Below are 24,529 nucleotides of genomic sequence, written 5' to 3'. Positions count from 1 at the left end.
AAGTTTAACTTTTGGTAGGTATTGCCAAATTGCCTGCCAAAATTTCAAACCCCTTATATTCCCTTCGACAGGGTACGAGAGTGTCTTTTCTCCATATGCTCCCTAACACTGAGTAATATCAACCCAATTAATCTTTGCCAAGCTGAAAGGCTAGAACTACCACAGCATTAACATTTGTTGTTCTTATTTGTGTATTTAAGATTATTATTGAGTTTGCACATCTTGTTACACGTTAATTAGCCCTTTGCTCAGAACATTATGAATGTTCAGACTATGTGCTTCCATTCATTGTGTTTGCATTTTCATTGTATTTTAAAGAGATTATATAACCTGGAAGTTAGCAGGCCTGGCATTTAGTCCCTAAAGGGATTAATTACTACTTCTCCCTAGATGGATCTGTAAAATGGGAGCATTTATAACCCAGCCCAGCCATAAGGACTATTTCCTTCTGTTATGTACAGTAATTGGAAAGAGGAGGTTTTGTGTTTGTTTGTTTTGGTTTTGTGTTTTTTTGTTTGCTTTTAAAATTTCTGTTCACTCCTGTGGTAGGCAGTCTATAAAAGGCCCCTCAAGGATCCCAAACTTCCTAGTATTCACATCTTTGTATAATCTCCCCTTGAGTGTCAGCTGGACCTAGTGACTTACTTCCAACTAATAGAATACAGCAGAAGTGATGGGATCCACTTCTAAGACTAGATTACCAAAGACTCTGGCTTCCATCTTGCTCCACATCTCTAACCCTCTGTCTCTCTGTCTCTCTGTCTCTCTGTCTCTGTCTCTGTCTCTGTCTCTGTCTCTGTCTCTGTCTCTCTCTCTCTCTCTCTCTCTCTCTCTCTCGGAGCCTTAGCTCTGGGGGAAGCAGGCTGCCATGTCATGAGTAGCTCAATGGAGAGGTCAATGGAGCAAGAAACTGATGTCTCTGGCCAACAACCAGCAAGGACGTGGGGCCTGCTGCCTGCCACTTGAGTGAGCTTGGAAGCATACCCTGCGCAGGTCCAACCTAGAGAGGACAGCACCCCCAGCTGTGACACTTGATTGCAGGCTGTGAGAGACTCCAGGTCAGAGGCACCCAAGCAAGTTGTGCCCAAATTCATGACCCTCAGAAACTGTGAGGAAATAAGTGTTTGTTGTTTCAAGCCGCTACGTTGTGGAATAATTTGTTACACAGCAATAATACCTAATACAATTCCTGAGTTATCCTCTTGGAGTTGGTGCTGTGCTCTGCCTCCTGCTCCTGGCTCAGCCATCCACCACCCCTCTGTCATCACTGGTCACCACTGGGAACTTGGAATTCTTTGTCTCAGTGTACTTGGTCTATCTTAGCAGACAGGTCAAGGAAAGCTACACTCCTGTATTAACCACATCTTTTATTTTCTGTATTCTAATGCTTTGATATCTGGGGCCTTGCCGACCCTGGAGGGACTGCTCATCTCCGGGTTAGTGAATTTCTAGAGGCAGTAGACAGCTGTCAGGGGAGTGTGTTCTTTTCAAATGCAAACGAACCCACCCAGAGCCACACCCCCAACTGCCTCCTTTATTGGGCTCTTATACTCTGGGTACTAATGTCCTGTCCTAATCACCCCAGGGCCAGGTACCAGACAATTAGGGTGGCCTCTGTACTCCAGAGCCCACTGAAATTATTCAAACCAGCCAATCCTAAGCCTGCTTGCCCTGCCTTACCCATTTCTTCCCAAAGAAACCACATTAAAGGCTCTTGTACAGAGTCTCCCTCTTCCTCTGCCTCCTGACTGACGCTGGTGCTTCCCCATGTGTCCCCCACTGCAGGGTGTGCCCCCTCCTCTTGGAGTTTGAATCTCTAACATAACTAATTATCTTTTCAATGGCAATTGTCTTATAATCTGTTGGCCTTACCACACCTGAGTAATAACAAAACCTCTATTAAAACAACTCCCTTTTTTCCTGCTTGCCTTCTTCCTGTACTACCTCCCCTCAATACTTTTAAATGAAAGGCTATGACTGCACATAACCAAAAGAAAAATTTATTTCTCAGACCCGTATTAGCTAAACGCACAATAAGAAAGAGAAACAGTTTTGTAAGTGCACTTGATCTGTGCAGATTCCCTTGACTATTAATATGCAAACCAGCATCAGTTCTCCTTTGTTCATTACAACTTTCTGATTCTATGTTTGACTCACCAGTATTTAAGAAATGGGGCTCATTAGAGAACAGGCTACCCCATATAACTCAGGTTACCCTGAGCTATGCAAAGACTGATCTGAAGCTCTGGAAGTACTACTTTTAAAAGTTAGATTATTCGTTGTTCACACCTTTCTTACCTCTTGCCCCTGCAAGTAGAAAGGTTTGGTTTCCAGTTATTTTAAGAGGTTTGGTTTCCAGTTATTTTAGTCAAAGGGCTAGGTCAGATGATCTTTCAAGGTCCTACTTAGCCCTTAAAGTTGCTTGGCTTGTTTGTGAATTGGTTTTGAGAATGGTAGAATGAAGATCATGGACACTGTTGTTTACTCACTATGTTGCTTGTATTTTTGTTTCCTTTGTTTTTGAAGAAATAGCATTCCAGCTTGCCTGACCCATAATCCTGTCTCAAGTCCTTATTTTCGAGTAAGGTGGGAGATGCACTTCGTGTAGACTGTCTTCTGAATTCCCCATACACTTGTTTTCCCGAGCAGGATGTCATCTTTTGTCTTTGAAGGGGATGTACTTTGCAGTTACTCTAGAAGAGAAAAAGTGAAAGGCTGTGCTTTCCTAAGGCCCAATCAAATTTTGTCAAAATTTTGGTTCAATGAGTCTTTTTGTCAACATCACATTGTATCTAAAGATGCTTTTATCCACCCACTCATTTGTCTTAGGTTGAACTAAATAGTATGTAATTTTCTGTATCACCAAAACATGGAAAAGAGAAATATTTCTTACTCTTTGTTCTGCATCTCAGCTGTGAAGTGCAAGGAATCTTGTGCTTCAGGACTGTCATTCATTTCTGATTCTAGAACTGCTTTAATAGAAATTAAGATATTCTGATGGGTTATATTCAGATTGTATTTTTTTTTGAGACTCTTTTCTTTGTTTACTGAACTGTCTCTTAAATAATGCTCTTACTCTGTTGAGGAGAGAGAACTATTGAATTGTCATGTGTGCGTTGACTAGCAAACACACATAAATGGAATAGTAGCTGGGCTCCTGTAACCAAGAGAAGTTTGCAAAACATTTAATTGTTAAGGGAGTCACAGTATTTCAGAGATTGACCTTGAAGTTTTGAAAAAGTGAATTGATCCACTGGAACAAGTACAAAGGCAGCTTTGGTGCTAAATGTAAATTGTTAAAAATGGTACGGAATAACATCTGCCTTGTAGTATGCCTTAATCAGCACTGTGAAAAATGAAAGTTTAACGATCTACTATAGTGGCTTCTAAGTGAAGGATAAACAAAGGATGAAAGAGTTTCTTGCATGGTTTGTAACTGATGCCATGAAAAATGTCAAGAACCATCTGCCTCAAACTTATCCAAACTGTCATCAAGTATTCTAATCCAGTCAAACGAGATACAACTAGAAGAACCTATGTAACTTGCTGAAGGCTTATCAAAAGAGTTGTAAATAAAGAAGGAAAAAACCCATCAACTGTGTAGCTGCAGATTGTAGCCAGCTTGCCTGTGGCTTTGAAATTCAATCCCATTTCTCTAGTCTGACAAACTGTACTAAATAGCAAAATGGATTTTTATTGCTTTCAGCCATTTTCACTTTAGTTGCTATCAGGAGATGAATACACAGTTTCCTAATAGAATCAGAATCATGATTTATTTTTTTAAATGCACATACTGATTTGGACCCTAGCACTCAGTCCACGAGTATGTACAGAGTACGTGCAGAGGAGCTAAACAGTACGTTTTTGTAGGTAAGAGATCCCTTACCCATGTATGGCTAGACTTCCATGACCTAAGATTCCCCACATTTTTTTTTTTCTTAAATTGGAGCTTCTCTCATGCTAGCTATTTATTATTCACATTTTCATAATCTACTCATTAAGAGTACAGAGATCATTCTGATGGGGTTTAAATTCCAGCTCAACTACTTACTGGCTGAGAGATCTTAGGCAAGTTGCTTAACTTCCCTGGACTTACTGTCATCATCTGGAAGCCTGAGATATTTGTAATTACCTGGATCACAGATGGACATGAGTTTATGCTTATAAAATTCCTGAAACATTAAAGCTAATTACGACAGGTAATGCTCACTGAATATTCATATCCCTGTGTTCCTCTTGGTTTCCTAGTCCTTTGCACTTGGGCTGGGGCCATGTCACTAGCTCTGGCCAATGGATTGTTAATAGAAGGGCTGCATGTCATTTCTGAGCCAAGATATTTAACTGCCTGTATGCCTCCTCCATCTTTCTCATTCCCTGCCAAGGTGACTTTGGAGTCGATGTGTCCCAGACAGAATAGTTACAAGATAAAGAAGGGCCACTGGTCCCACGTTGGGCTTCCCATGAGAAAGAAATACAACTTTGTTGGGTTTAGCTGCTGGCAGTCATTCTTAATTTGTTACTGCACATAGCAGAGCTAGGCCTAAATACATAAATCAGTAAGTGTTGGTCTTTGTAATTATATATATTTACTTTGCTACCAGTAGATACACAATAAATATGTACTTAAATGGCATGGAATCTTCTGACTATTCCATTCTCTTCTTCAGTATTTCTAACTGAACAGGAAAAAAAGTGTGGGGGGCAGGGAAGAAAGAGGAGCATACAAATAACTGTAGAACAAGGCAAAATGTTAAAGCTGCAAGGATAGTTTCACAAAAGGACCTCTGAGAAATTAGAAGAGATTACTTATAGCTGAGAAGTTCTGGAAGAAACTTTATGGATGTAGAGTCCCTTTAACTAGCATTAGAGGATGGGCAATATTGAGATAAGCAGGTCTAGGAGTGTGCGAGGCATACTGTGTTTCACCTCCCCAAGATGGAGAATAAGGCATAAGTCTTTAGCAAAAAAAAGAAGAAATAGGAATGACCAACATATAAATGAAAAGATATTCACAGACTTCCCTGGTGGCACAGTGGTTAAGAATCCACCTGCCAATGCAGGGGACACGGGTTCGAGCCCTGGTCCAGGAAGATCCCACATGCCACGCAGCAGCTAAGCCCATGGGCCACAACTACTGAGCCTGTGCTGTAGAGCTTGCGAGCCACAACTACTGAGCCTGCATGCCGCAACTACTGAATCCTGCGCCTGGAGCCCGTGCTCCGCATCAAGAGAAGCCACTGCGATGAGGAGGCCTCACACCAGAACGAAGAGTAGCCCCCGCTTGCCGCCACTGGAGAAAGCCCGTGCGCAGCAGTGAAGACCCAACACACCCAAAAATAAATAACTTTATGAAAAAAAGAAAAGATTCACTCCCACAAGTAAGCAAAATAATCAAATCAAAATGAATCAACATTGAAACAAAAAGCAGATGTTACTTTTTTACCCATCAGTTTGGCCACAATATGAAGACATGATATCAGATGTAGGTGAGAGAGTGGGGAAATGGCGCTTTCGCTGACCTCCAGTGGAAAGGTAACTGGCTATATCTCTGAGGTTTTGGGCAATAAACATCAAAAGCCTTAAAAATATGCTTATCTTTCACCCAGTGATTTCACCAAGATGATTGTATGTCTATATTCATCAGAGAACAAAGGTTAAATAATTAAAACAAGCAAAACAACCAACAGCAGGAAACAATCTAAATGTCCATCAGTAAGGGATGGATAAAAAAATCATGGCATATATGAGAACATTATACTAATTTTAAATGATACATATATAAACCTATTGACATAGAAGGATCTGTAGTATATAGTTAAATAAAAGGATGTTTTAGATCATTATAGACTATATATCCTATTTGTGTCTTTATTTGTGAAGATATATACTAACATATTTTTAGAGTTTAGAATTATAATTTGTAGATTATAAAATGTCTAATTATATTTTCATACATATTATATTTTGTATATATTTATTTGGACTTTAATTAGATTTATTTCATATATACATACATATCCTTTCCAAATTTTTATATAGCAAAATTTTAACAGTTTATACTTGGGTGGTTTTAGGTGGTAGGATTATAAATGAAATTCATTTTGACCCTTATTTTCTGAATTGCTTCTCATGTTTAGGTGTTACTTTGATACTAAAAAGAAAGCTATTTCCAAAAAAAAAGAGGGAGAAAATGTTTGGGAATGGCCTTCGCGTTTGGATGTGGTTAAGGGACTCTTCTGATGGCCTCATTCCTTATGTGATGGATACACTTTCTTACAGCCTGATTGTGTCTACTCTGTGTGTAAGGAGATGTGCTACATGTGAAACAGGCCATTTCCTACTTATGTAAATCATTTTGCACTGAAAAATACTGCTTATCAACAAGTTGTTATCTTTTTAGTATTATTTGCCATTTCTCTAAAAGCAAGTCTACCTTTAATTTTATAGTAAGAGTGAAGTGGTTTGACAGTCCACACAAGAAAAGAGAAAAAGATGGATTGATACTTTAAGAGCTAGAGGACCGGAAGTCTCTAGCCTTGTACAGCCAGAGCAGAGAATTCTTAGTTTTGTTATATATAAAATAAGAGCTACCACACATCGAGTGCTTTCTGTTTGACAAGTCTGTGCTTCTGTGCAGTATCTTATTTCATCTACCCCACAATCCTCTGAGGTCAGTTCAATTATTATTTTAATTTTATAGATGAGGAAACTGAGTTTGCTACTTATTGATTAAGTAATTTAGGATTCCACAGCTAAAAAGGGGAATTCATTGTGTTGCCTGATAATTGAGAGATGATCAGATTCCAGATGGTAGAATCTTGATGAATGAAAAGGGACCAGGTTTGGGATTAGATGATCTGGATCATATTGCTGCTACTTCTTGGCAATTTTTTCCCCTTGGATCAGAGTAAATATGGCAAACAGAATGCACATGTATTTACACTCTAATTCACATTAGAGTGCAGGAATAAAAATTATCTACCTATATTTAGACCTAGATCTATGCCAGTAAAGACAGAAAGGAGAGGCCACAAATGAGAGGTGTCGAGGCATTTCGGAAAGATTGAAAGCAGAACATAGAGCAGTAATTACCTTAGCGGAGTGGAGAGGACTGTAACCTAAGCGCTTGTGGTATAAGGAGATAATGCCAGGTTATTTGCTCTGGAGATTCATGTAAAATTTCAAAGATGAAGGCATTCTGAAGAACACTTATTTATTTACCTACCTAGTTATTTTTGTTAAAATATTTTATTTTTTTAAATTCTATTGGAGTATAGTTGGGATTTACAATGTTGTGCTAGTTTCAGGTGTACAGCAAAGTGATTCAGTTATACATATACATACAGTCATTGTTTTTCAGATTCTTTTTTTTTTTTTTTTTTTTTTTTTTGCGGTACGCGGGCCTCTCACTGTTATGGCCTCTCCCGTTGCGGAGCACAGGCTCTGGATGCGCAGGCTCAGCAGCCATGGCTCACAGGCCCAGCCGCTCTGTGGCATGTGGGATCTTCCTGGACCGGGGCACGAACCCGCGTCCCCTGCATTGGCAGGCGGACTCTCAACCCCTGCGCCACCAGGGAGGCCCACTTTTTCAGATTCTTATATAGGTTATCATAGAATAATGAGTAGAGTACACACACTACTATACAGAAGATGGATAACCAACAAGGACCTACTATATAGCACAGGGAACTCTACTCTTAAAATATTTTAATCCATTTTGTAGAATTTTTACTTTCCAATGAATTACTTTATGATTGTTTCATTTTTCTTCTTTTTTTTCAAATTAGAAAGTTTTGAGGTTTTAAAATTATGCAAGTATCATATTCATATTGCAAGAATTTCAAACAACACAGAAATATAGAGAGTAATAAAAAGTCTTTCACACCTCCATATGATTCTCTAGCTGTGCTACCCAATATGGTATCCACTAGCTACATGTTTATATTTAAATTTAAATTTATTAAAATAAACTAAAAAATCCAGTTCCTCAGTTTCAGTAGCCGCATTTCAAGTGTTCAATAGTCACAGGTGGCCAGTGGCTACTGTATTGAACAGTGCAGAAATAGGTCATTTCTATTATCATAGGAAGTCTGTTGGGCACTATTGCTCTAGAGGTATTCACTGTTAACAGGTTATTGTATAATTTTTCAACATTTTTTCAGTTGCACATAGAAATAATAATCTGTCATAGACACGTACTCATGGTTTTACACAAATAGTCCAGCTGCTTTTAAGGAAAAGCCACATTGCCTTTTTCCATCCCTTCCTATCCCCAGCTCAACTTCCCAGAAGCACCTACTTATCATGTTTTAAATCAAATTATAGTTTATGCATTGTAACAAACTAAGTAATGCAGAAGCACAAGAAAAGCACCCCTGACCATCTCTAGTCCTATATTATAGAGCCAAAATCTATTTAATGTTTCTAGTTTTTGCTCTTTTGGTGACTGCTTCCACAACTCCATTTCTTGATTTATCACTCAGTCAATATCTATTAACTCCTCAATATGGAAGATGAGGATTAGCTCACCCACATCGACCTCTCCCCTTTATATCCTCCTCCTGGTGTTTGAAATTTATATTATTACACTCTATTAATTGCCTCTCTAACTCTAAATAACATTGTTTAACCTCCATTTCTTATTTCATCAACTTTCCCTGGACTTGCAAAATCAGCGCCTCAACCCTCCCCTCTATCTCTTCCTCCCATTTCCAAGTCCCACCCTCTGTTGCCACTCTTTTCCCACACATTGTATATTCTGTCTGCCCACGGAAGCTGTGTTCTCTATGCTTACTTCACAGTTTAGCCTAAAAGTCTGAAGCCGGTTAGTGACATTCATTTGAAACAAAGTATGTGGCTTGAACTAAAAACACTCCAAAGTTCCCTAAATTTGGGTCTTCTGCTATCTACTTAGCTAGATTTGTTGTTAGATCATCTGATAGAAACTCAAGTTCACACCGGCCTGTCTGTGTGCATGTGTGCGCGCGCGTGCACGCTCATGTTTGCATGGGCGAGTGCTCTTCTTTCTCTAATCGTGTCAGGTAGGAGTTGCATGTTTAGGGGCTTCAGAGGCCCCTCAGAGACAAGCTACAGCAATGTGATTCTGATCCCTTTGATTGTATACAGGCTTCACATCCTAGATCTTTGTTCATACACTGTCTCTCTGGCATGGCCTGGGGGCTGTGGGTACTGCTGAGCTTTCTGATCTTCCAGAGTGTAAAAGATTTCCTTGACTGAGGTAGAAGCCCATGGTCTAAAAGGCAGGGAGAGCAAAATTTCAATCCCAGAGATCTATGCAAACGCATGGAGACATCTATATTACATAGGCCATGAAAGTTGACACAAGTTATTCATAATTTCAATGACAATATTGGATTGCCTTTAATATGCACTAGTTGAAAGGGGGAACTAACCAAAAGCTAATATTGGAGATTGCTTTCAGACTGCTGGGAGGTCCCCAAGAATCTCATTGGCAGTCTCTTTTGAAGATCAGTTCCCTGTGTCCATTAAACCAAGATTAAATTAGTTTGTGGGAGCTGCTCTTAGCATTTGCACTATTACATTATGCATGATTCCTGACTGCACATCGCATGAACAAACTACACAGAGCTCCATTAGTGATTTTTTAGGGCTGTGCTTAACTTGGAAATGGATTGATTTTGTGTAGGTTAATGTATAGCAGTGGTGCTGCCGTGTCCTTAAAAATACCCTCTTATATTTGATATCAATCGAGAAGCATTCTTTGGGGATTATGGTTCATTTTAAAAGGATAAATTATGTAGATTTCATGATTAGAGAGCAGTAAACCCTATAAGAGTACGTTGTAATATCAGGAAAAATAGCACGCCCCTCCTCCACGCCTTGGAGAGGTCAGGCTGCCTCATTCAGTGTTTCCCACCGTTTCCCAACGTGGGTAAAATGATATTTCCAGGATCGTTCAGCGGTCAGAACAGAGCCAAAAATTGAACTTATACCTTTTAAATTTTGATTGTGAGAAAACTGGATTTTTGGGGACCTTAGCTCATCTTTCCCACCAGAGGGCTGCATCCATTTTCGTGTTCTTTATAGAGCCAAGCAAGGTGCCTAGGATAGTGAAGATGTTGGTATAAATTTGCCGAGTTGAACTACATATAATGCAGCTTCCTTGTTTTATAGAGAAGGTGGCTGGGACATGGTTAAATATTTCGTTAAAAAGTACTTTTACTAACATGTACTCTAGGCCAGGCACAAAGATCAACCAGCCATAGCTGCTACCCTCTAGGAGCTGAGAGTTCAGTCGGGGAGCAGGTAATGCACAGGTAATGCCTCTGGAAGGGAGCAGAATGCAGCAGGTGTGCTGGGCATACAGAGGAGGGTCTTCCAGCTACTTCAGGGCAATGATACCTATGGTTAGTCAGGCAAATGATGTGGTGAAAGGCATCCAGGCCAGGAGAAGAGCTGTGAGTATGGGCACAGAGAGGAAACAGCATGGAGTGGGCAATGAGTTGATAAGCCATGGTGATAGATGGGGCAAGATCAGGAGAGGCAGGTAAGATGGATCAGGGAGGAACTTGCTTGCCAAGTGAAGGAGCTTGCTTTGCCCAGGGACGTCTCATGTTCAATGACAGAAGCAAGACTCAGATTCACCTCTCTTGATTCCTCAAACTGCACCATCCCCCTGTATTACTCTACCATGCTTCTTCTCTCACTTCAGTCCTCTCTTTTGCTGCCCCTACTGGGAGAACTTCTGCTGCAGACCTTGCTTTTTATTAGTTTTTTTTTTTTGCAGTATGCGGGCCTCTCACTGCTGTGGCTTCTCCCGCTGCGGAGCATAGGCTCCGGACGCACAGGCTCAGTGGCCATGGCTCACGGGCCCAGCTGCTCTGCGGCACGTGGGATCTTCCCGGTCCGGGGTACGAACCCGTGTCCCCTGCATCAGCAGGCGGACTCTCAACCACTGCGCCACCCAGGGAAGCCCTTATTAGTATTTTTTAATTAGAAAAGTAATGCATTCTAGTTTTTTCTAAGGATTGCAAGATATAATGAGAAAAATAAAATCTCCTCTCTCGACTTTCCCGATCCCAGACAGCTAATGGTTTCTTATGTGTCTTTCCAGACATACTCCATGTGTGTAAGGAGTGTAGTGTACAGAGGCCATCAGGCAACTCACACTGTTCAGGAACTTGCTTTGATTCATTTGATAGTAAATCTCAAACAACTTTCCATGACTGTATAGCGTTGTCTCAATTTTTAAAAAATTGCTGCATAGTATTTCATGGCTCTAATTTATTAACCAGTACTCTATTATTTAGCATTCGAGTATTCGAGTTTTTCTCATTTATATACACACACACACACACACACACATATATACACACACAGGTGTGTAGTGTATATATGTACTATATATCTACTATATACATATATGCATATTTACATATAGTATATAATAAATATGGTAGAAAAAGTATGAAACATGGATTAAATACACTCAGAAGTTAGGTGAACCATTGTCTTAAGGAACAGGGGAGAAACAAGCTATTTCATGTTTATCTGTAATGTTTTATTTCTTTAAAAAAGATACATAGCAAACAAGGTAGATACATCGATAGCGATTACATTATCTTCTGTGATTTTCTGTATCCTTCAATTCTACAGTTTTATTTTAAAAATATACATGCAAAGCAAGTTGACAACTTCATCCTGTAATACGTATCATTTTATATCCTGTAGGGATACAGTTGAAGAAACTGTCCATGAGATCACAAGAAAAGTCCCTCTGATATTCTTCTTAAAATCAACCCTAGGATTAAAGGAGAGCTTGTAAGTTTCTAGTTTATTTTAAATCAATGAGACCAGTGGGAAGCAAGAGACAGGGGGATGGCAAACATAATTTCCTGCTCTTTTCACCATTTTCTGTGGTTCTTCCTGGAGCCCTTCTGGAAAAGTCCAGTGTGCTAAACAGATTTACTCACTGAGGGACCTGCTGTGTTACACTGTGGCCTGTTGAGGGAACAGTGTTCCTGATGGGTGGCCAGTCCAGGAACCCATCTCCTCAGATGCTTTGCATCCTTTCCTTTTGCCTCACCTTCACCACTGTAAGTTTGCAACTCCCAAGCAAAACATCAGCAGTTAAATTCTTGCCTTGCCTCTGCTATCCAGAGCACTCAGCACTTTTCCCATGACCCACATATTGGTTATGCTGTAGAGTTCATGTGGAGGCTTGGAAATGTTGGTCTGAAGCGCTTCTAGAACCAGGCAATGTGGTTTACTCAAATACAGATGCAATTGTGCAGCCAGGTGTCCTAGATTCAAGCCTTGGCTCTAGTTCTTATTAACTGTGTGACTTTTAATCTCTTTCATCAGCCTAATGGAAATAATATTACCTGCCTTCCTTATCTTGAAATGCCATCATCAGGATCAGGTGAGATAAGATTTGAGAAAGCAAAGTGTAAGCCATAAAGTACCATACAAATTGATAATTATCACTATCAAATGTGAATTTGGTCCAATGAATTCTTTTGTCTTTTTAGTCAGTACAAGATCAGTGTTAAAAATTTGTGAAATTGTGAAAACTTCAAGTAGTTTATTGTGTTAGTTCCCTGGGGCTGCCATAAAGAACTGGCTTAAAACAACAGAAATTTATTCTCAGACAGTTCTGTAGGCTAGAAGTCTGAAATCAAGGTGCCAGCAGGGCCATGCTCCCTCCAAAGGCTAGAATCCTTCCTTGCTTCTTCCAGCTTCTGGTGACTCTAGGTGGTTCTTGGCTGTGGCAGGATAACTCCAATCCTCCACCTTTACCTACCTGTCTTCTCTTTGTGTGTCTCTGTGTCTCCAAATCCTTTTCTCCTTATAAGGAAACCTGTCATTGGATTTATGGTCCACCTTAATCCTGTACAATCTCATCTTAACCTGATTGCATCTGCAAAGATCCTGTTTCTAAATAAAGTCACATTCACAAGTACCTGGGGTTAGGATTTGAACATATCTTTTTTGGGGGGATACAGTTCAACCTACAAGAGTTGTGAAAGCTCTTAAAAATATTTGTGTGTATGTATGTGTATGTGCATGTGTAGGTGTATATATACCTATATATAATATTATAGATCTATGAAGCTAACAACGTGAAGAGAAGCACAGTTCTTATTAATAAGCAAAATAATCTAGCTCTTAGGAATCTTTTCCCAAGATCCATCTTCAAATTGCCATTCCTTAATTCCAAATACCCTGCCCCCAATATATCATAACTTAGCCATGTAGGGGTCATTTAATTCTGTGCCATGAACCCATCTTTTAAAGAGGTCCTTTCAGCATCCCTATAACTGAATCATCTTCGCAAGGGAAAAGAAGGAAAAATGGAGAAAGAAACTCAAATTTATTGAACACTTATCATTACTCAGTGTTACAGTAATTCTTTCATTTGATAATTGTAACGTACTTGTAAGGGAAATGCCACGTTTTTGTTGTTTTACAGATAAACACACTGAATCTCAAAAGAGTAGTGTCATGTCTAAAGACTCAGTATAACGGGGGAATACGAGACTCCAACTCTACTGTTCTGAATCAAAATCTCACAGTGACTTTTCTTATTCTCAATTTAATTCTGTAAACACTGTGTGCAATAACAGTCCCATCTCTTTAGCAACTAAACAACATTAAAAATATAATCTGAATAGTGAAGGATGGTCCCCCAGTCTCTTTATACTTTAGTGTCCAAGTTTTATGGTTGAGGAATCTCTCACTTAGGATTCTTCTCCTATATACTAAGTCTGAATGGGCCAGTTGCTGGATTATAGCTACCTCTTACCTCAGTGCTTGTTTGCTTATTCATTCATCCAGTCAATGAATATTATCGGACATCGACTATATTCTAGGTGTGGAGTTCCAATGGTGACTAAAAGAAGCCCTCAGAAAACTTACAGTTTTATGGTAACTAAAACACCGGGTCTGTAGGTCAAACCAGTGTTTCACTTTTGGTAAAGGTTGAAAATGATATGGGTCAAATCAACCTAAAACTCAAACAAAAGGAGAAAAAGGGAAAAAAAGCAACATGCACACACCTGACGTGAATCAGTTCCCACAGGCCATAGAATGCTCCTTGGCTCACAGCCCAGTAAATTATATTAAGATAGAAGGGGATGCGGGAAAAAGAGAAAAGCTAAGGAATGGAGAAACTGCCAAAAAAAAATTAATAAATAGGGGGGATAAAAAGACTATTCATCTGGATAACTGATGGTTGAAATTTTCTTTTTTCATATCATAGGGGATGGTTGAAAAGAGACTCTTGCTCCTAAATGCACAAATACTGACCTGCTTTAATAATTCAAATCAGAGTACAGGTTCACAGAGCTTCCAGAATCCTGCATAAAATCAAAGATACAGAAGGCAGGGAAAGCTGCAGTCTAATTAGTGGGTGTAGAAGCCAGCCAGCATGAGTGGGGGTGGGAGGGTGAGGTGGGGTCACCTTCCAAAGCACCAGGGAGAGAGTCCTGGCCGATGCCAAGGACAAGTGGGGACAGTAAGAAGTAGGGGAGCCTGAGGCACCTCAAATTAGCTTTTTTTTCTTCCTGTAGATTGCTAGGTTAGTAGAGTCTTTGAGACATTTCTATCTCCTTTGTCTTCTGAAACTCGTGAAAATTTTCAGTGTATTCCATTTGTCATCAAGGCAGATAAAGCACATTTGCAGTCAGCCAAGGATAATTTAGCAATGGCCCAGTTGTGTCTGGGTCTGGGTTTTGAGTACTAGCTCTGTGCAGTACACACAGCTGGACAAGGTCAGAATAAGTTCCCATCATGGGTTCTGCCAAGTAGTCATGGGTCTGGAAGAAAGCAAGTCATAACATGTTTACTGCCTCACTGTTTGTAGCTGTAAAAACTGGGAGCAGGGCTTCCCTGGTGGTGCAGTGGTTGAGAGTCCGCCTGCCGATGCAGGGGACACGGGTTCGTGCCCCGGTCTGGGAGGATCCCACATGCCGTGGAGTGGCTGGGCCCGTGAGCTGTGGCCGCTGAGCCTGCGCGTCCGGAGCCTGTGCTACGTGGCGGGAGAGGCCACGGCAGTGAGAGGCCCGTGTACCACAAAAAAGCAAAAAACAAAAAACAAAAAAACAAAAAACTGGGAGCAGCCCAAATTTAATAAAGGGGAATTGATACATATACTGTGGTATATTCAAATAATGTGGCACCGAATAGGAGTTCAGGCAAAATAACTATATGCGGTAACATGGCTAGATCTCAGAGACTTGTTTTTATAAATACTTTCAGCTATTCACCCTGAATATACTTCTGTGTATACATATTTATTTATACATTATGTACATGTTCAACCATACTGATGCATTTTGTTTCCAAAGTATATACTAAAATGGAAGTGAAAAAGAATGAGGTAAAAGATAGAAATGATAATAGCCCTCAGAATTTGACCATAGTTTAATGACCCCTGTTCTAGTAGGGTATTATTTCTATAAAAGCCAAAAAAACACACATAACCTACCTGAAGTTTTCACAATTCTATAAATTTTTAACACTGATCTTGCACTGACTGAAAATGGCAACAGAGACTGTTAGACTAAATCCATGTTGTACAGCAATAGCTATCATTTGTATGCTATTGATACATTGTGGCTTACGCTTTGCTTTCTCCAATATCTGATCCTGATGATGGCATTTCAAGATAAGGAAGGCAGGTAATATTATTTCCATTAGGCTGATGAAAGAGATTAAAAGTCACACAGTTAATAAGAACTAGAGCCAAGGCTTGAATCTAGGACACCTGGCTGCACAATTGCATCTGTATTTGAGTAAACCACATTGCCTGGTTCTAGAAGAGCTTCAGACCAACATTTCCAAGGCTCCACATGAACTCTACAGCATAACCAATATGTGGGTCATGGGAAAAGTGCTGAGTGCTCTGGATAGCAGAGGCAAGGCAAGAATTTAACTGCTGATGTTTTGCTTGGGAGTTGCAAACTTACAGTGGTGAAGGTGAGGCAAAAGGAAAGGATGCAAAGCATCTGAGGAGATGGGTTCCTGGACTGGCCACCCATCAGGAACACTGTTCCCTCAACAGGCCACAGTGTAACACAGCAGGTCCCTCAGTGAGTAAATCTGTTTGGCACACTGGACTTTCTTCCAGAAGGGCTCCAGGGAAGAACCATAGAAAATGGTGAAAAGAGGGGGAAGTTATCTGTTTGCCTTCTCCCTGTCTCTTGCTTCCCATTGGTTAATATTCGTCCCACGATGACACAACTACCCTTTCATCCACTTCCAGGTGACCTCATTTGGCCCTCTGTGGCGGTAAATATATATCCCAGGGTGTTGAAAGAAGGTTGCACTGTTCATGTATGCCCAACTTAATAAGTTTTTATTAGTGTATTTTTCTCCTTTCTGGCCTCTAAAATGGTCTTGCAGAAATGGTAAAAAAAATAAAATAAAATAAAATCCAAGCACAGTTCTCTCAGAGTCTCCTGCTTCCAAGGGAAAAGGCAAAAGGACAGGATGCTGTGAGGTGTCTGCTGAAGCTTTTCACATATTAAATGCTTGTGTGCTCTCTGCTAAGTGTCTTACATGCATTTTCCCATTCAGTCATCATTATTATGAAATTAACACCTGAATTTTGTAGATGAGCTATGGAGGCTTGTAAAAGATGAATAATTTGAGAAAATCAACCAAAGGAATACTTTGTCAAGCTCAAAATCTGTGCCCAGATTATCTGCTGCCAAAACCAGAGTTCATAAGCATTGTGTTACACTATTTTGAACTTGATCAGAATTTCATCCTATCTAAGGCACCACTGATTGAAGTCAAACTGTTCCTTTACGTGTGATTAAGGCATTAAAGAAAACCAGTGACGATCAAATTGGTGTGCTTTATCACTCAGAACTTTCACTTTATACCTATTGAAAGTTTTCTTTTAAACTCATTTAGACACACCATTATTATACATAGAAAAGAAAATATAGTTGAAATATATTTGTTAGGCAATTTTTAAAAATATCTTCACTTTTAATGTCTTGAAGATGTTTTGAGTTAACATTTCATCTGGGTTGTCAATGCCTGCACATTCTATACCACTAAGAGTCTTGGGTGATGAATACTTTGCTTAAAAGAGAATCTATTATTGTCTCCATGATTTTCTTGCAAGCCATTGACACCCGTTATGCACATGTTGATGCCCATTAACAGACAATGACAACTACATTGTGACTGACTGACCCCTGGCCAACAGTGATTATGATATGCATCCAGTTTTAGAGATGTAGTAAAAAGGTGAGAAATACACATTTTAGAGTCTGTGAAGTATGGAAATTTTATCTCTGGTCATAATCTAGATGTTCTTTTTCCATTTAGAATAAAATGTTTTTCTCCCATAACCTAGGGGATTTCTGCTGTCTGTATGGCTTATTGGGGGAAAAAAATGTAGAAAATCTTCCTGTTGCTGGGTTTCAATAATCCCAGCAACAACATTAATGAATTGGATTGTTTTATAGGTAACCCAACCCCATCCATTCTTTGCAGGCTTTGAGATTTAACTGTGTTTGAGAAAGTTTTCCACTAAAACTCCTGGGCTTTTAACTTATGTGGAGTCTTAAATCGAATTCATTGTCTTATCTAATCTGATATCCAAGGATAGCTTTGTCAAAGCAAAGTCAAGTATTGGCAATCCCTCAGAAACCTCAGAAGAATGAATAAAAGAAAAATGATTTAAAGCTGAAAGATTTATGTAGAAGTTTGAAATCTTTTTAAAAACTGAACGGCATACCCCTGAATCTGCTGATGCTGGCTTTGAAATATGAATATAACAGCAGACTCTGAGAGCAGAAATGGATCTTGGGATATCATCTTGTCTATTGCAAAAGGAGTATCTAGCATCCTGGCCAGATAATAATACACTGGTGGTAATCCCAGAAGATTTCCTCAAAGAACATGTTCCCTAACCTACAGTAACTGTTCAGTGCCTCACTTCCCAGAAAAAATGCTACAGATTTTTGTTGATATTACTTATTCTTGCCCTTAGAAAATATGGAGAAAGATGACCCTGGCCCTTATATAGCAAAGGGGATGCATAGTATAGGGATTAAAAGTATGGTTCCATCCTCAGATTTGAATCCCAGCTCTGCAGCTCTGGAATTTATTAGCTGTGTGACCCTGGGCCAATTTTGTAACCTCTCTGTGCCTTGTTTTCTCATCTATAAAGAGGAGAAAATAATTGTGTCTATTTAATGGTGTAGTTATGAGTACTAAATGTGAGTATTTGTTAAGCCCTAACACGTAGTAAGTGCCTGGAACCTGGTAGGTGTTTTGTAAGTGCCTTTTAAATAAAACAAAAGTAACAACTGTTCTCATTAATTCAAGTTCTTATAAATAGTATAAACTGAATTGGAGTCCTTTATTATGTCATATGTCCATTGCTTCCTTCAGTTTCAAAGGAAAAACAATGAACCAGTATAATCACCTTGATTCTTTTTCCATCAGCATATTTATCTCTGGAGATATATGTTTTTCCTAAGTTCTGATAAATGGAGATGAGAATTTTCTGGGTTGATGTGCAGCCTACTCTGTGTATAAATGCAGTATGCATATTTAGCTTTCTTTTTGATTGACTTTATAATTGTGCTTCTTGCTGCATCAGGAAAGATGGAACTTATAAGGACTTTTGGCCTAGGCAACTTGGATACTGCGATTTAAAGAAAGTTTGCCTGGCACCAGACTTAGAGCTCTTAATTGCAAGTTTCAAGGCCCTTCACTCCAGGGCTGTGCTGTAAGTGTGACTCAGCCCCACTGCAAAGGGTTGCTTCTCTCTATTCTGTTACCTTCTGGAAAAGTTGTTTTTGGATTTTAATGTCTAGTGGAAGGAATCTCAATGTCAGTATACTTTTCTTTCAGTCAGGCTACTTCTTAGGCCACCAGCCAGCCCCACACCAATCCACAGCCACCCTCATTTAACAGCATAGTGCTGCCTTTGTGGTTAGGGTATGAACAGAGGCCATGGCTATATTGATTGGAGCATAAAAGGCAAAATTTGCTCTGGCAGCAAATAGATTGACATGTACGATGCAGACATCCTAGGCCTACTTTTTCCATTTATGGAAGCAAAATTCAGCAAGTTCTGATAAGCACATCTTTTTGTTCTAGAAGTTTCCTATTTCAAGCTCAGAAATTTTTAACCCAGATTTGTTAGTAGAATGTGATTTCCATCAGAGCAGGGACACATCACTGAGTCAGTCTTGCATGTCTCTGTATGCCTAGTGCCTTTCAAGTTGTCCAGGCCCATGAGGGGCCCTCATTCACTGTTAAATGAGAAGATTTGTTGTTTCCTTTGAAATGACTTACGTTTTAAATTAAAATATTGGAGTGGTTACTGTAATTGTACTGAATTCTTTTAAGGAAAGTTCCAGTTATGCTAGATGAGGAAATCTGCTGTATAACATAGTGCCTTCAGTCAATAAGGTATCATGCACCTCAGAATTTATTAAGAGGATAGATCTCCTGTTAAGTGTTCTTACCACAAAACAACAACAGTGACAACAACTCAAACACAAAGGACACAAACTCAAAAGATTCTTTGTTATCAATAAATCAGCGTATTATGACTCTGAATTTCTGTGCTTTCAAGCTGGCAGGAAATTCATCCTCAAATTAAGGTTTCCCCTGGGTCTTCTCTCCATATTGGTTACTGCTGAGATGTCCATAGTCGCTGCTAACATGGTCCTTTCCAGAAATCCTTGGCAAAAACTCTACTGGTGGCAAGGATTCTGAATGGGCAAAGGCAATGGTAGAAAAAACAGGGAGAAAACACCATTTATCATACAAAAAGGCGTTCTACCTAGATGTGTTTATATTGTTTCAGGAGAGACAGAAATGAGAATATCATGGCACATATCTGTGTACAAAATAATTATAGTTAGCCCACAAAACTATCCTTATATTAACTGCAAAGTTAAATGGATTTTTTTCTACCCTTTCTTTCTGATAGTGAATTAACAGATTTCAGTAAGCATAAGGAAAAAGCTTCATAGGCATCCTGTCTGTTTCAGGCTGTGTGTGTATGAAGTTCTTTGCTAATGAATCCTTTGTAGTGATGCTCAGAAACAAGCCTCATAATTCACTATAAGCAGAGTAATACGCAACATGAAGTAAATCATTAGTTGTATTACTTGAAAGGCACCACCTGCCCTGTAAAACTACCCCTGGTTTCTTCTTCTTATGCTTTTCTCCCTCTTTCCTCATTACTTCATGGCTGTATTGATTAGTTTTTATTTCTATTTTCTTTTCCTTCTGTTTGTTCTACTCTTTGTCTTTATTTTCCTAACTGTGGCAGAATCTCAGTGCACTCCACTGCAAAGGATGGAATCCCTTAATGAAACAATTGGAGATAAGGACCTGGGCTCCTCACACACTGTCAGTAACTATCTTTGAAGTTCAAAGGAGAAGCATGAACCTTGTGATCTTGGTGGCGCGAACTCACTTTGCAATTTAAGCTGATAGGTTTGAAGAACATATTTGAGGCACTGAGGGAGGGGGAGGCTTGACCCATTTCACGTTACATACCCAACTTGAGTTCCAGCCAATTTCTGAGGCTTCAGCTAAGTCAAGAAACTTTTAGAGCTCCAGGACTCACAAAGTACGTGTGTAGTCCAGGACTATTCATCATATTATCTTATCTGATGGTGATGTTTCCCCCTTCTGTTCACCAAAATAGAAAAGTCAGTGCATTTGGGTGATGTGCCCTTGGCATTGCAATATAAGGCATCTTGGAGAAGTTCTCCTGTCTAAGTTGACACATGCTGTTGGGGTGTGAGGAGTCAGTTTTATCTTTCAGCTCCTAAAATTTCTATCAATTGGAAATGCGGCTGCTATCTGAAATCTGAAATCTCAATGTCCATTGAGATAACATGTCAACCTCTAAAATTTATATTAGAGCAGCTAATAAAGCTGGATATCAATTAAATTCTGTGCTTAGGAGTAAAGAGAAAAATGCAAGAAATCGGAATCCTTCATCTTTTAAGCATACTGTCTAAATGGCTATTTATTGTTATCCATTCTAATATTTTCCATTATCATGAGATAGAAGGTTATGGAATTCTGACACATTTGTGGTTCTTATGCCCCCAAATGGTATGTATGACTCAGTAAATTCCCAAATTTATTTTGATTTTCCACAGCTCCTTCAATCCCCAAACCTTTCTACCTGTGTCATATATATGAGACTCATGATCATCAACAAAATCTCCTGTATCCTCTTATGTGAATATTCTCTTCAGCGTCGTGCTCTGAGACCTGGCTACGCTTTGAGGACATTGCTTCCCGTAATCTTGGACCAGAGCTTGGAGATAGACCATTTCCTCATTTTCCTCATTGCTCCCATTCACTGACAATTTAAACAGTTTAATAGTTCTCTCCCATTGTCACATCTTTATCATTCTTGGTGACTCCAGCCTCTACAAGAATGATCCATCCAACCCGTTGGCATCTTAAGCTCTTGCCTCCCTCCCTTCCAAAGGTCTTTTTTTCTCTACACTGCCTTTTGTAGTTCTCCTTTTTCCATGACATCATCCTAGACCTCTAAGCTCACCCCAATTCCAGGACTTTCACATTCATCTGGGACATTTTCTCCAGGTCTCTCATGGGTTGTCCTCTCAGTTTCACAGGTCTCTCTTAAAATGAAACTTCCTGGTGAGGCTTTTTGGGCTACCCTATCTAAGATGACCACCCTGCCCCAGCCCTCACCCCTCCCTTCCCACCTTCTCCCTCTTTTTCTTCATACCTCTTATTACCATCTTGACAGTATAAAAGTGTATCCTCTCTGTCTAGAATGTATGCTCATGAGAAGAGGATTTTGTCTGCTTGTTCACCCCCAGGTTTCTTGCACCTAAACCCTGCCAACTCATATTAGGCCCTTAATAGGGATTTGAGAATTAAATAATAAATACGTTATATGTGTTTATGTATTAGTTATGTACTAATTTACTATGAACACTTTCAGGCCATTTAGTGAATTATCACAGTATCTCAGTACCATATGGTAACTGTGATATGTTAAGAGCATTCCTGGGAATAATTTCCATCAGAATTTTTATGTTTCCCCACTTGAAATTTTTCTGATGCATTCAAATTAATCCAATCACGTTCATAGCCTATCCTGAATTGCTGTGTAGATTTCTCATGGGAGCAATTTTGAAACAGGCAGGCCAGCTCTTAATATTTCTAGCATAAGTTTGGATAATTGTTTTTATACTGGATGAGAAAAATTGCATAGATGGCAAGGGTGAGAGAACATGGGTCATTCTTGTGAATGAGAAGATTTATTGCTTGCTTAATTCTCAAGGAAATACCTTTAACTCCTTCTTAAACTATGGGTCACAGTTTTTCTGTGTTTATGTAGTAGCTTTATTCATGGGCCTGATATTTGGTCCCTTCTGGGGAGTTCTGAGATCCTGAATCAGAAAAAAGCCCTGCTTTGTGTAAAGATGATCTATTGACCTGTTGGCTATGAGGCTTCCTGCTGGGCTGTTTCTCCAGAGGTGGGGATCTTTGATTTTTTTTCTAAGGCATTTACTAATTCTTTTCTGATTTTTCTTCTGATCAGTGGCTGAATTTGTAAGACATCTAGCAGTATCCAAAGACACAGACTGATGCTGAAGAGAAGACTTTCCCCTTATGCAAACCTAACTAAATATATAGACTTTGACCACATTAGCTCATTTTTCTAAGCAATTCTGTAGCATACTACTGTTAAAAAACAAAATTCAACTGAGAAAATTTAAAGATCTAATTGGCTTTATTCAGTGATTCATGAAGTATCCCATCTAGCAAATAGAACGTAGCTCCGAGGAGCTATGCAAAATGAAAGGCTTTTATAGGCAGAAGGGGGTGGGAAGAGAAAGTTTCTAGCAAAGAGTGATTAGCAAGTTTCAAGAAGGTCACCTTTCTATGGCGGACAGAAGGGGTCTGTCAGGCAGATTACCTTCCTAGTGCTGACCAGGTAATTCAGATTAACTGGTTAAAGGTCACATTCCTGGGAGAGGCTGAAGCTGCCATCAGGTTAGATATTAAGTGTTGGGTTACTGATGTGGTGCTTAGCTAGCACAAGTTACTCCATTTTGGGTCTGCTGTTTCCTTTTTAACAGTAGCAAGGTTAAGAAGCATGGATGAAGGTCTTTCCTAAGGTACGTCCTTTGAAAATTTACTTTTGTATTTGGAGACTAATGATTCTGATTCTGATTACCAACATGTGGAGGGCTTCCCCACACCACTAAGCAATTCTCTGACACCGGCTGGGTGTCCTGCAACTCAGCTCAACTCTGATACTATCTGCCTGGATGTTGCATCAGATCCCACACGTTAAGGGTTCGGTTCCACAAGACTGCCCCCTTCCCCCATTTCAGATGCAGCTCACAAGTCCGGGTGGTCACCTGAGCTTCTGACTGACTGGCTGTAGACTGGAGGTTCCAACCACTTTTTCTTTGGGTTTGAGTAATGCAAGAGTGGCTCACAGAACTCAGAGAAACATTTACTTACTAGATTACTGGTGTAATAAAAGGTTATAACTCAGCAGCAGCTAGATGGAAGAGATGCGTACAGCAAGATGTAGGGAAGGGCAAGGAGCCTCCATGCCCTTTCCAAGTGCTCCACGCTCCCTAAATCACCACGTTTTCACCAACCTGGAAGATCTCTGAACCCTGTCCTTTTGGGTTTTTATGGAGGCTTCATTACATAGGCATGACTGATTAACTCATTGCCCATTGGGGATTGAACTCAATCTCCAGCCCCTCCCCCCTCTCCAGAAGTGTGTTGAGGGGAGGGCTTGGGACTGAAGTTTCCTACCCTCTGATCACCTGGTTAGCAACCAGTTTCCTTTCTTAGGTGATCTAGGGGCTTTCCAAAAGTCACTCATTAACATAACAAACTACACTTCCTTAGATCTCATCACTTAGGAAATTCCAAGGCTTTTTGGAGTTCTGTGCCAGGAATGGGTCAAAGACCAGATATGTATTTCTTACTATATATTTCAGCATCACATGGAGGAAACCACAGAGCCTTTGAGCCTGAGTAAGACCCCTCTATATACTTTGTCACAGTGCATATTCAATAAGTGCTAAATAATTGATTGAATATTAATGAGAAAAAAGTCAGAGGTTAGAAAAGGATATATTCTTTTTACTGGCAGAGAATACTATTATGTTTTGGGGGGATCTTCGTTGGTAGAAGTTTTAAAGATCAGACAGGGAACGTGTCCGCCTTAAACATTAATCACAGGCCTGGTGAGGAAGATAACATAAATAGTACAAACTCTCATATAAGTGTGATGGGGAAACACATGTGTATAAGCACCTCTTCTCCCTTATCCCCCATTATTATGCTGAAAAAGATAGAAAATGACTTACTGAAGCAGGGAAGAGTGGCCAGAAAGAATAAAGAGCCAAGTTGGATATGTTTTTGGTAGAAACTGGTTGATATGAAGCGTATTAAACATGAGGAAAGAGGATTTTAAAACAAGAAACTGCTGTGTATTTGTGTGGTTTCCTTCATTTTGTACTTTCCAGAGGCGTGT

The sequence above is a fragment of the Delphinapterus leucas genome, chromosome 20 (assembly GCF_059928025.1).
Source record: "Delphinapterus leucas isolate spDelLeu-1000000601 "Yukka" chromosome 20, BTC_Dleu_Yukka2, whole genome shotgun sequence".
Taxonomy (NCBI): Eukaryota; Metazoa; Chordata; class Mammalia; order Artiodactyla; family Monodontidae; genus Delphinapterus; species Delphinapterus leucas.
This window is presented reverse-complemented; position numbering follows the sequence as displayed.